A 12,586-nucleotide genomic window follows, 5' to 3' on the forward strand; every position below is an offset into this window, starting at 1 on the left:
AAACCAACTTCAGATATGAAATCAGCACGTCAAAATTAGGTTAGAACAACTGCAGGTGTCAATGCAACAAAATTTTTGTTTCCCAGTGTTACTGCATCAGGTGTGGTCTGCGGCCCTTTCTAACCATTAAACTACTAAGAATTTGCAACTGTGCTGGAAGAGGTGCTGTGGATTCCCCCAATAGCGGAGCTTCATGCTCCGAGGGGCGGAGAGCAGGCGGCAAGGCTGGCGCGCGTCCCAGGGGTGTGATGCGTTGCCCACAGGGACGTGGCGCAGGTCCTGGGGGCGTGGCACCCAGTGCGGGCGGGGGGCAGCTGCAGTGGCACCCCACTGGGATCACGCTGCCAGTGAAGGTGCGCTCCCCCCGCACTCCCCTTCGTCCACCAGTGGGTTCACCCTCACAGCGTGGTTTTGTCTTGTATATGAGAGAGGAATTGTGCGGGTTAAGTGATGTTGTCATAGTGTTTATGCTGTCACTGTATGTTAATTGGTAGTTTTCATGAGAGCCAGTGTGGTGTAGTGGTTAAGAGCAGTGGACTCGTAATCTGGTGAAACGGGTTCGCGTCCCTGCTCCTCCACATGTAGCTGCTGGGTGACCTTGGGCTAGTCACACTTCTCTGAAGTCTCTCAGCCTCACTCACCTCACAGAGTGTTTGTTGTGGGGGGGAAAGGGAAAGGAGATTGCTAGCTTCTTTGAGACTCCTTTGGGTAGTGATAAAGCGGGATATCAAATCCAAACTCCTCCTCTTCTTCATGCCATGTGGAGGCAACTTGACTGGTGGATGGTGGAATGGTTACAGGGGTGCCCAAACTTGTTTCAAAGAGGGTCAGATTTGATGAAGTGAACGTACATGAGGGCCAACCAAAGTTGAGCTTTTTTTACAATTTCACCCCAAAGGTATTGAGGTTGCTTTTTTTACAATTTTGCCCCAGGACATATACTGCCATGGGAACCAGATTAAATCAACTGGTGGGCTGGATTAGGCCCCCAAAATGGACTTTGGACATGCCTGGGTTACAGTCTCTGCATGGGAGTAGCCATCTCTGTTGCTGCATTTCCTCTTTTCCCAGCACTGTTCTTGTGCTTTTATCATTGCTGCTTGGGAATGCATAGGAATGCAGCTTGCTACACCAGTGTAAGCTATAGCAAAGTGGCTAGGACAAAATGGAGAAGTCCTGGCTTCCAGGCATCCTTCAGATCCCCCTAGTGACTATCTGCAATGAATTCCTATGCCCTTGTTACAGAAGTTTCCTTGGAACAACCAAATGACGGGATAACTGGAGAATTGAAAATTGCTTTAATTCTGGATAGTGCCTCTTAGAGGGCTATAGAAACATTGTTCTCCCAGGAGCTATGGGATAGGTAAGAACATAAGGGAATTTGATTCTGAGCTATTGCCATACAGGGCTGTGTGGATAATGGAGGGCTGAACTCCGAGATAAGCAAATTGTTCTATTCCCAGACACACTGTAGTGGCGTACTTTAAATGCAGAAATACATACACAGTATTTAAGCCCTGCAAATAAAACATCTCTGACAAATGCATGATTAGCTAAGCCAAGAGATGAGGAAAAGGCTTTGTACAGACTATTCTCTTGAGTAAATAATCTGAATTTTATGGGTTTTGTAGGTTTGAGGCATAACTTTAATGTTATTTAAATGTAAGGATTTCTTGAGTGTGGTCAGCTATAATAGCGTATTGATTTTTGAAGATGCAGCGAGTAATTGCAGACACTTGGAAGCTTATTCTCCTTTTGATGCACTCTTGTAACTTCCATCAGTGTGGCAGTCATGCATGCATGCATTTGAAAAGAACAGGCTCCTTTGTGGTCGAGCCATTTTTTCACTGTAGATACATATTTGCAGAAACCGAGGCGTAAATCCAAGTTAAAATGGAGCCTTGGATTTTCTATCAGCTGATACTGCATGCAAATTCTAAATGACTCACAATGTTAATCACCCACAATAACCACAAATAAAAAGAGAAACTACATATTTTCAATAAAGTAATTCCCCTTCATATCGTATGCTCCCTGGTGGAGGTGGGGAATAAGTTAGAATTAATAGAATCAGAGTATGTGGTAATCCCTTTTCAATGGTCGCACCCAAGCACTGTTGCCATGCAGTCACTAACGATTAATTTCACTGGGACTTGGCTTGGAATTCTGGTGTAAGATGCTCTACCTTGAATGGAGAGTCTCTGTTAACAATTGGGCAAGGGTACATTTCTTTGCTTTCCTTTTTTCGTGTAGCTATTGAGCTTGGAGGTTGCTACGTGAAATTTTGAGACACTTGGACCCTGCCTTGGGCTGGTCCTGAACACCATTTTTTTCTATCACATAGAAGGTTAAGGATTTTGCTTGCCCTTTTGTCACAAGCCATTTCCCCCCTCTTAAGTTACAGCAGCATGCAATAAGGCTTAAGTCCTGCACCTTTGCGGAAGTAGTAGTCCTGCTCTATTCTGCCTTGGTCAGACCACACCTGGAGTATTGTGTCCAGTTCTGGACACCACAATTTAAGAAGGATTTTGACACGCTGGGGCTTGTGCAGAGGAGGAATACCAAGATGATCGAAGGTCTGGGAACCAGGTCTTATTAGGAATGGTTGAGGGAGTTGAGTGCGTTTAGCCTGGAGTAGAAGAGACTGAGAGGAGATATGATAGCCATTTTTAAATATCTAACAGGCTGTCACATGGAAGATAGAGAAAGCTTGTTTTTCCCCCTGCTCTGGAGGGTAGAACGTGAACCAGTGGATTCAAGTTACAAGAAAAGAGATTCCGACTAAACATCAGGAAGAACTTTCTGACAGTAAGAGCTGTTTGACAATGGAACAGACTCCCTTGGGAGACTGTAGACTCTCCTTCATTGGAGCTTTTTGAGCAGAAGTTGGATGGCCATGTGTCATGGATGCTTCAGGTGAGATTCCTGCATTACAGGGGGACGAACAAATGGTCCTCAGGGTCCCTTTCAACCATATAATTCTATGATTCCATAACTGATGACCAACATAGATCAAAGAAGTCGCATGGAGGAAGAGAACGGGTTGCCATCCAGATATAGTTGGACTTCAATCTCCCATCAGCTCCAGTGGTCAGGGATGATGGGAATTCTAGTCTAGCAACATTTGGAGGGCCACAATTTATGTACCCATGAGCTAATATCAGGGGTGGCCTGGGATGTTCTGCCACTGTAGGCACCAACCCCAGTTAACTCCTCCTGGAAGATCTGGGCCCCCTCCCTGACCACACTGTCAACACCCACGCTGCTGCCGGCCCCACCTCTGCAACTTTGCCTGTGGCTACACCTGCACTGTCGCCTTGATGCATTGGCAAGAGTGAGGGCAAGGCTACTGTGGCAGCAGTGGCAAGTGCAAAGTTGGTAGTGGTGCAGTGGTGGAGGAGAGGGTCAGGTCTGCCACCTGAGGCAAATTGCTTTGCCTTGTCTCAAGGAAGCACAGAAGGAATTCCAAGTGACTGTCTTGTTGAACGGTACTGCCAGTGTGAACTGGACATAAGTCACATCTTACTACTTGCATATAGAACTGTACACGTACGGCATGGCATACATGGGCTTTTACTGGGATCTTCGGTATCTGAATGAATCTGTGGGTTGGGTTCAGTTAACCCACTGGCTTAGTTGAAACCGGCCCACTAGCACAACAGGGCTTCCCCTCTTGCCCCCCGTGCGTCCTCCAAATCTGCTCTGGAGGATCAGGAAAACTCGCAGAACAGTGCACATGGTGGAGACAGGGAGATCGTTACACCAAGCAAGCAGAAACGCTTGCACCTGACAGAACAATTATAATAGCATGACCTTGAATTCCTCCCATTTTGTTAACAATAATTGCTACTCTCGCTCAGTAATTTCAGTATAGCCATTTCAAATATCAATGAATTTATGTTTTAACATCCTAAAACTATAGTGAACTCATTTTTTGACTACCTAGCCTGATGTAGTGAGAGGAGTACCATCTATGCACAAAAGGGGAGGTATCAGCAGACTTGCGGAAGCTTCAAAGTTTGCAGAAGTCGTCGTCTCCTACCCACAAAAAAGCATTTAGAAAAATTCCATAAGGATGGGGAAAACCCTAATCAGCTGGTGAGCATGGCTACAGAATGATACGGATCTGTTGAGAAGGGTTTGGGAATGAAAACCGGAAGACACAGGGAACCCTGAACAGGAGCACTAACTCGGTGCAACGTTTTTGGGTCACGCACGCCTTACTAGTTCTTTCTGATAGAAAACTTGGGTAATGGCAAAATAATAATAATTATGCATTATGTAAGGTTTAAGGAATATAATTGTAGACACAATACTTTTATGTTAAGATGGAATAAATTTCTGTCTTGTCCTAGGCTATGTGGAATACCTTTGAGTGTTAATTATGTATTTCTGGTGTTTTGAGGGAGCTTATCTGTATTATGTTTTCTCTTTCTGTTGTTAGCATTGTCGATATGGAATGGAAGTTTGAGTACTGAATAAATAAAGATTTTTTTAAAGAAAGGTGTGTGTGTGGGGGGAATAATAGTAGTAAACACAGATACAGAGAGCCAAGGGGATTATAGCCAAAACATAGCAGTGAGAAAAAGGAGCGAGAGTATCAGCATGCTCAAGGGGAAATCAAGGTTTGCAGAACCAAAAAATAATAAAAAAGCAACACATTGAGGCCTGAGATTGTTCCAATACCTAAGGAGTATAGAGTGGCAAACTGAAAGCAGATTGGGAGGAGTAAAGGAATGGAACATACTTTCTTGGATGGGATGGATGGAACCCTGAACAGAGGTTCTCCTTAGTGCCATGTCACTAGACCTCAAGAGGAATCTAGGCCTTTAATCTCTGCACAAGCCGCAGCTGTGGGTTTGCTTTTCTCCCCAATAAGGAGAGAAAAATGGAATTGCAGGGATGAACTCTTCTGAGGTAACTCTTTGTTCCTTCATACTCTAAAAAGATCAAGCCTTCATGAGTTGATTGCTTCACGATGGAATGGAACAGCCTCTCAAGAATGAAGCGTGTCTTCAGTTTAAAATTGGTGTTGTTGGTGTTGAGGAGTCTTAAGCTGTTAGAAACTTGGTCCAGCGTGGTTTCAGATTGGACGGGGAACCACGTGTTGAGATTCCTGCATTGCAGGGGTTTGGAATAGATTTACCTTGGGGTTCCTTCTAACCCTACGATTCTATGATTCTGTGAAAGGGTTTCTGATTTGGGACAGACTTCTTCTGTTCCAGACTCTTCACAATTTTTTTAAATTTGACCATTTGATTTTGCTTCATTCTTGCATGGGGGCTGGCGCAAGGTTTCTTTGTTTAGTGGTTGTTTTACGGTTCTTTAAGAGCAAGGGGTTAGTGTCAAGAACGCCACTTATTCAGCCTGCCTTGTGTAACGTGGGTTTAGTTTGGCAGCTAGTAGCAGATAGACACATTTGGAACTAGAATGGGAAAGCCGAAAAGGGGCAGAGTAGCAGGGAAATTATAGGAAAGGAGGGTATTGGGCAAGAAAAATGTGGTCTGCAGAAAAGGGGTGGCAGCCGGCCAAGATTCCACGGCACGACACAAATTGTGTTACTTTGGCTTTCTCAAACTCAGATAACTTTACTACAAGCAAATTCTAAGCTCCCAGGGGGGTGCCTGCAGAGGTTCTTTTTGTAAAGCCCCTATTTATGGAGAAGAGAGACACCTGATTACAAAAAAAGTATTGCTAAACTGCTGCTTTTGGGGTTGTTTTTTTAACCTGGGAGGGAGGAATGGAAAACTAAAGTCCACTAAAACCCCAGGGTCTACTTCATTATTTTAAGACTAACTAGTGCTTCCCAGAAATTTTTAATATTACTAGCTGATGGCTCAAGTTTATTCATTTGGCTCCGATCATTGTAAAATCCCACTTCTCCAGAGCGGAGTTTTTCTCCTGCCTCTTAAGCATGGGGGGTGTTGCAGATTTTCAAATTGTGGGTATTTGGTGGAAGTGAAGTTACTGAGCTTGTAATATGTCTGCAAAATATTACTGAGGGGAAAAAGGAGGCGTAAGAGCTCAGTCTAAATGGCCTGAGAACCAGAATCCTAAATACTCATGGAACTGTTAAGTTGTACAAGCAGCTTTTACCACACTGGCGCTAGTTTTTCCACTGTGCAAAAATGTCAACAAGTGGTGTTGGCAATGTGTTGGGACTGATATTCCGCACGCAATTCAATTTCAATTAACGAGCACCCTCAAATTAGTCAGAGGCACTAGCTTTTGCCAAGATAACATGAAAGTAAGTTTTAATTTTCCGAGCCAAGCCATTTTGAAATTACAACAAGCCAAAGGAAGTTAGGAATATATCCAAGAACAGTAGAACACCTCATGGGGGGGGGGCAGGGGGGGAGGACTCATTTATCTTCAGAATGCCCAATCTAGTATGTCTCAGATTCGATAAGTGAACAAACCCTCAAACTCTATTACAGGAAAAGGTGATGCCTGTAAGTTGGCATTATGTGAAGTTTGCTCTGCTGAAAATATGTATATGTTGGGCTTTTAGTAATGTTTCTTCCCCCACCCCCACAGAAATCTTTTATGAATTTTCTACCACAGAGGATTTTTAAAGTATTTTTTATTTGTTTGGATAATTTTATTTACTTATTTTAGGAGTTTCTATCCTATCCTTCAGATATATTTTTTCTTGGATGGCCTATTCAATAGTATAAATAATAATACAGTGGTACCTCTGGTTGCGATCGGGATCCGTTACGGAGGCCCGTTTGCAACATGAAAAGAGTGCAACCTGAAGCGCTGTATCTGCGCAGGTGCGCGGTGCGATTTGGCGCTTGTGCGCATGCGCGAAGCGTGATTTAGCACTTCTGCGCATGCACGAGCGGCAAAACCCGGAAGTAACCCTTTCTGGTACTTCCGGGTCGCTGCAGGATGTAACCTGAAAGAACGTAACATGAAGCAAACATAATGAGGTATAACTGTAATAATAATAATAATAATAATAATAATAATAATAATAATAATAATAATTGTCAGGGAACTGCCATCGGGACTAGAGGAGGAGGCAAGGCTCCACAGCGATGCTGGAGAAGGACCAAGCAGGGAGAGAGGCAGCTCTCCGGCTGGGGAAGAAAATCAGCGTAACACCAGGGATAGAGGGGGGCCGATGGGGGAAGCGGAGAGGAGGTTCCAGGACTCCTCGCAGGAGACCAGCGAGGAGAGCACGGGTCCTCCGCTGCCCACACCCACCCTGAGCAGAAGACTTCCGCGCAGGGAAAGTAGGCGGCGACTTGGCGTCAAAGAACTTCTTTGCTGGAAGAGGTTCAAGAAACGCCCACTGACGGATTCTGCTAGCGACTGAACAGCCACGGAGTGAATGGCTGTCCAGACAGAAAAGGTTTAACCAGGCAACCTAGCCCAGAGCGGCGGCAACTTACGCACGAGCAACCCCTAAAACCATTACAGTAATAATAATAATATGCGGGGGGGGGGGGGAAATAGACATATAAAAAAACTAAAGCAGCAGTGACAACACATTGTGCCAACGTGAGAGATAAAGCTCCAACTTGAAGTGTGGGTGGACAGGGAGGATGACTCTCCCAGTAGGTACCAAGTGAGTTTACCTGGAAAGTTTATCATGAGTTTATCATGACATCATAAGAAGGTATGATGGCTTATTGCCACTCACCATCACTGTGACAGTGGAGGAAACCTGAAGAAAGTCTTGCAGCAATAATTAGCAGATGGATTTGCCTTTTCAGGCTCTCTATATTCCAGGACACACTCTGCATGTGAACTCGTCTTCCACATAACTGTGAGTTCTTGGGATTGGTCTAGAACATACATTCGGTTTATAATAAGATTCTGGGCAGCTCAGTAGTGCCTTGCCAGTGCTCTATATGCCACAGACAAGGTGCTTTAGATGTAGCCATCACGTCATAATTGAAGGTAAAAAGGTAAAGGTAAAGGACCCCTGGGCAGTTAAGTCCAGTCAAAGGCAACTATGGGGTGCGGCGCTCATCTCACTTTTCAGGCCAAGGGAGCTGGTGTTTGTCCACTGGCATCTTTCTGGGTCATGTGGCCAGCATGGCTAAACCACTTCTGGTGCAACGGGACACTGTGATGAGTGCCAGAGTGCACGGAAACACTGTACCTTTCTGCCGCAGTGGTACCTATTTATCTACTTGCGCTGGTATGCTTTCGAACTGCTAGGTTGGCAGGAGCTGGGACAAGAGAATGGGAGCTCACCCCACCACATGGATTCAAACTGCGGACCTTATGATTGGCAAGCTCAATAGGCTCTGTGGTTTAGACCACAGCGCCACCTGTGTCCGCTCTGTAATTGAGGACAGTGGGCCAGCTGCCTTTCAAGGAGACCATTGTGATCTCATTGAGGAATCCTTGATAAGCTTCCACAGAACCCATTTCTGTACCACTTTGAAAGCCACTGGAGTAAAGTAGGAGGGGACTGTTCAAAATGCAACAGACTAAAGATGTTGCAAATGTTGGAAAGGGGATATTGAAAATGCAGCTATATTCTTACGAAGCAGCTCTAAGTAGGTAGTATTTCTGGAGTTAAGAGACTGAGACTGCAATTCTTTATTCACTTATCTGGCATGAATATACATTGAACTCAATGAGGCTTACTTCTGAATAGACATGCATAGGATTACGTTGCCAGAATTAAAAAGGAGAAGAAGATGATTATGCTTTGCCTTCAGAAAAAGTGGGAAACAGCCTACTTCCTTCAGCAACTTTCTGAGCTACAAACAAGGTAGACAGGTAAATAATTTCTCAAAATAGAGAAATGTGGGGAGATTCCACTTCCTGTATCATACCAGGTAGTTAAAATGTGCGTTCTCTGCAATAACTACCCTTTGGAGCCAGGCCAATGTTAATAATCTGGGGCTTCTGTCAGCTGTTCTGGTCCTATCTCATTCCTGTCACTTGCTTTTGATGAGCCAAAACTCCATTTATCCCTGTTCACCATGTTGACTAGCAATGATGAGAGTTGGGAGTCCGCAGTTGGTGGGCACTAAGCTAATTACCCCCTGCAGTATTCATTATAAAAACAAAAGTAGTTAAAGAGGCTTTTCCTAACAGCAACAAGTATTTGATGTAATTATTATTATTATTATTATTATTATTATTATTATTATTATTACTACTACTACTACTACTACTACTACTACTACTACTACTACTATTTTATTTATACCCCTGCCATCTAACTGAGTTGCCCCAGCCACTCTGGGCGGCTTCCAAGACATATAAAAACGTAATAAAATATCAAACATTAAAAACTTCCCAGTATGGAGCTGCCTTCAGATGTCTTCTAAAAGTTGTGTCGTTCATTATCTCCTTGACATCTGATGGAAGGGTGGTTCCACAGGGAGGAAGCCACTGCCGAGTAGGTCCTCTTGCCTAGTTGTAATAATAATAATTTATTATTTATACCCTGCCCATCTGGCTGGGTTTCCCCAGTCATTCTGGGCGACTCCCAACAGAATATTAAAAGCACAATAAAACGTCAAACATTAAAAACTTCCCTAAACAGGGCTACCTTCAGATGTCTTCAAAAAGTCAGACAGTTGTTAATTTCCTTGACATCTGATGGGAGGGCGTTCCACATGGCAGGAGCCACTACCGAGAAGGCCCTCTGCTTGGTTCCCCGCAACCTCACTTCTTGCAGTGAGGGAACCGCCAGAAGGCCCTCGGAGCTGGACATCCGTATCTGGGCTGAACGATGGGGGTCCTTTAGGTATACAAAGCCGAGGCTGTTTTAGGGCTTTAAAGGTCAGCACCAACACTTTGAATTGTGCTCTGAAATGTAATAAATTTAGCACTACTTCTCCTGGGATAGATCATACACGACGCCTCTTTACTACACTCCCCTTGGTGCTCCACAATTGCACATTTGTCACCTACGCTGGCTGGTTCCTTCAAAGCAGACATTGACACTCGATTTCTGATTCTTGTCTGCCAAACAGAGCTTGTAATCATGTCTTCCTCCACCCCCTTCTCTTTGAAATGCAATACTTTTCTAATCAAAAGACTTGTTCACTTTTCTTTTCTTTTTTAATCTCTCTGGCTGAGAGACAAGAGGAAGAAAATAACACAGCGAGTGTAAAGTAAGCGAGGCATTTGAAATACGCTCAAAACACGCAAACAAATAACACTTCATGACTGATTGGCTTAAAGACCTTGACAACTGCTGTGACTTTCCCCCCCTGCAACATCCTTTTTTTAAAAAAAGAAATAAAAAGATAATGCAATTTGAAGCCAGAGCTTAAGAAAGTGCATTAACGCTAGAAACTATTTGAGTGGCATAATTTAGTCCTGGAGTGCATGAAGTAGAAATTAAAGGAGAGTGTACTTTTGAGCATGTGAGGTGTTTCAGACACAGGTCTTCCTAGCCCTACTTGGAAATGCTGAGGAAATGCGACCTTATGCATTAAAAGCGGGTGCACTACTGTGAACACCTTTTTCTGTTATTCGCAGGAGCTTGAATTTCAGCAGTTCTCACTTGGGTAGTGATGGGAAAACTCCTCTAAGTCTGTTCCGGAATTAATGTGGGGTTGGGGATGATTAAGATAGTGCTACTTTCTTGGCCGTGGTCCAGCGGCCCACCCATCCCCTCAGATGTCTATATGCAGGGAGAAGGCTCAAACTGTGGTCAGAAGAGTTCAGAGTCATTCACACCATTATGCCCTGAATGATACCCTTTCGTGTTTGAAGGGGTCTAGAGGCCTAGTGGAAAGCCTATTTTAGGATGTACTAAGTGGTCTGAATGCCTCTAAAACAAAAACAAGTGTGAGATCACGGTGGCCATTTTGGGTGCTGCAATCTTGCACGGCGGGCTCTCGCTTTTTGGGGGGCCATGATCTTGTGTGGCATCCCAAAACACACCTCCCCAAAAAGCGCTTTTTCGGGATGAGGGTGAGGTCTGGGTCACATGACTTGGCTGGGAGTGCGTCCCTGTTTTGGGTCTGAAAAGTTTGGACGCTGTGAAGAAAACCAGATACCAAAATGAGCCCCAAATACCCTCAGCGACTTGCCTGGGTGTTAAAATTGTCAGATGATGCCCTGTTTGCAGTACAGTCATACCTCGGAAGTTGAATGGAATCCGTTCTGGAAGTCCGTTTGACTTCCAAAATGTTTGAAAACCAAGGCGCAGCTTCCGATTGGCTGCAGGGAGCTCCTGCAGCCAATCAGAAGCAGCAAAACATGCGTTGGCCATTCGGATTCCAAAGTGTGTTTGCAAACTAGAACACTCACTTCCGGATTTGCGGCGTTCAGGAGCCAAAACGTTTGACTCGTAAGGCATTTGACTTCTGAGGTATTACTGTACTACCGTTCTACGTGATCCTAAAGGTTGTGGTAGTTCATGAGAGGGCCTTCTCTGTGGTTGTGATCTTTCCTGCAAGGTGTATTTTACCCCACCATTGTATGCTTTTTGGCAAGTGGTAAAAACAAACATGTACTCAGGCCTTTGGATATCTATCCTTCTGTATTACTCTTCTGGACTTGTGCTTTGTTAACTCTGTTATTGGTTAGTTTTGTGGGTTTATTTTATGTATTTAATGATAATTTGTATATAATTTTTGTAACCCACCATGGGATTATTTAGGGAATTGGGGGCGCTATATATACAAATAATAAATCAGTAATAAAACGGTTTTCAGAGCTCCAATTCATGAAAACAACAACACTTATATTAGGTAGAAGTAAGCACTGCTTGTTTGCCTCAAGTTGTATGTTAGGGATATTCTTTGAGTCATCTAGAATCACAGGGTAGCCACTAAACAAATACTAACATATCATGCCTAAAAGAACTGGGGGGCAGGATAAGAATTGCAACATGATCAGTGTCTCCCCTTTCTGTAAAAGCTGGGATATTTCATCATCCTCTTAAGTGCTTTGATCCACACCAAGCCTAGCAAACAAAAGGCTGTTTTTTGGTGCATGTAAGTGTGCAAGTTGCTCTTCTATTTCTATTAAATATGGATGGCTAACCCTCAGTTTGGGGGCCTGATCTAACCCTCAGAGGTTTCTGCTGTTCCAGTCAATAGTGTTCTGTATCCACGATTTCTGCTGCTTGCACAGTGGCTTGGCATATTGGAGCTGGGAAGCTCAGTGCTAATTGCAGACTGTCTAGGCTGCAGTCCTGTGCCCATTAATTTGGGAGTAAGGGCCATTGTTGAGTAGACACATACAGGACTGTGTTGTTACTCCCTGTGGTTCAACCTCTCATGCTATGGAATGTCTGGAGAGTCAATTTACTGTGTAGGTGGATACATTCGATTGACAAAAGGGTTTCAAATCTGTGAGCTTGTGCAAAACGTACTATACATTCAGCCTCATCTGATTTTGTTTACTTTGAGCATCATGTGCAAAGGTTAGTGCAGCCAGCTGCCAATTAATCCCCAACCCACCCGGAAATTAAACTGAATAGAATCAGACCAGGGGATCTAGGATACTCATTTGCACTGATAGTACTGTAGCATCAGGAATTGAGCATGGGAGATTAAAGCAGCGACTGTCTGGTGGGTGTATCTGCAGTGCTGGTGCCTGAGAATTCTGGGATGGAAACTGTATTGCATGCTGATGAAAAGTACTGTTC

General features: G+C 44.1%; 1 protein-coding gene across 10 annotated transcripts in view; it reads left to right on the forward strand.

Annotated features, from left to right (window-relative positions):
• ST6GAL2 (ST6 beta-galactoside alpha-2,6-sialyltransferase 2) overlaps positions 1–12,586 on the forward strand; it is a 75,718-nt gene that overhangs the window by 18,463 nt on the left and 44,669 nt on the right. The window contains exons 1-2 of one of the 10 annotated variants that reach the window (XM_083610740.1): positions 7,709–7,777; positions 8,621–8,745. The exons of 6 other annotated variants lie outside the window; for them this stretch is intronic. The gene's annotated coding sequence lies outside the window, so the exon portion shown is untranslated. Of the gene's footprint in view, positions 1–7,634; positions 7,778–8,620; positions 8,746–12,586 lie in introns of those variants that run through there. 3 more of the 10 variants (XM_083610745.1, XM_083610736.1, XM_083610742.1) reach the window with 3 other exon arrangements.

Source organism: Podarcis filfolensis (assembly GCF_964270895.1).
Source record: "Podarcis filfolensis genome assembly, chromosome: 4".
Lineage (NCBI taxonomy): Eukaryota > Metazoa > Chordata > Lepidosauria > Squamata > Lacertidae > Podarcis > Podarcis filfolensis.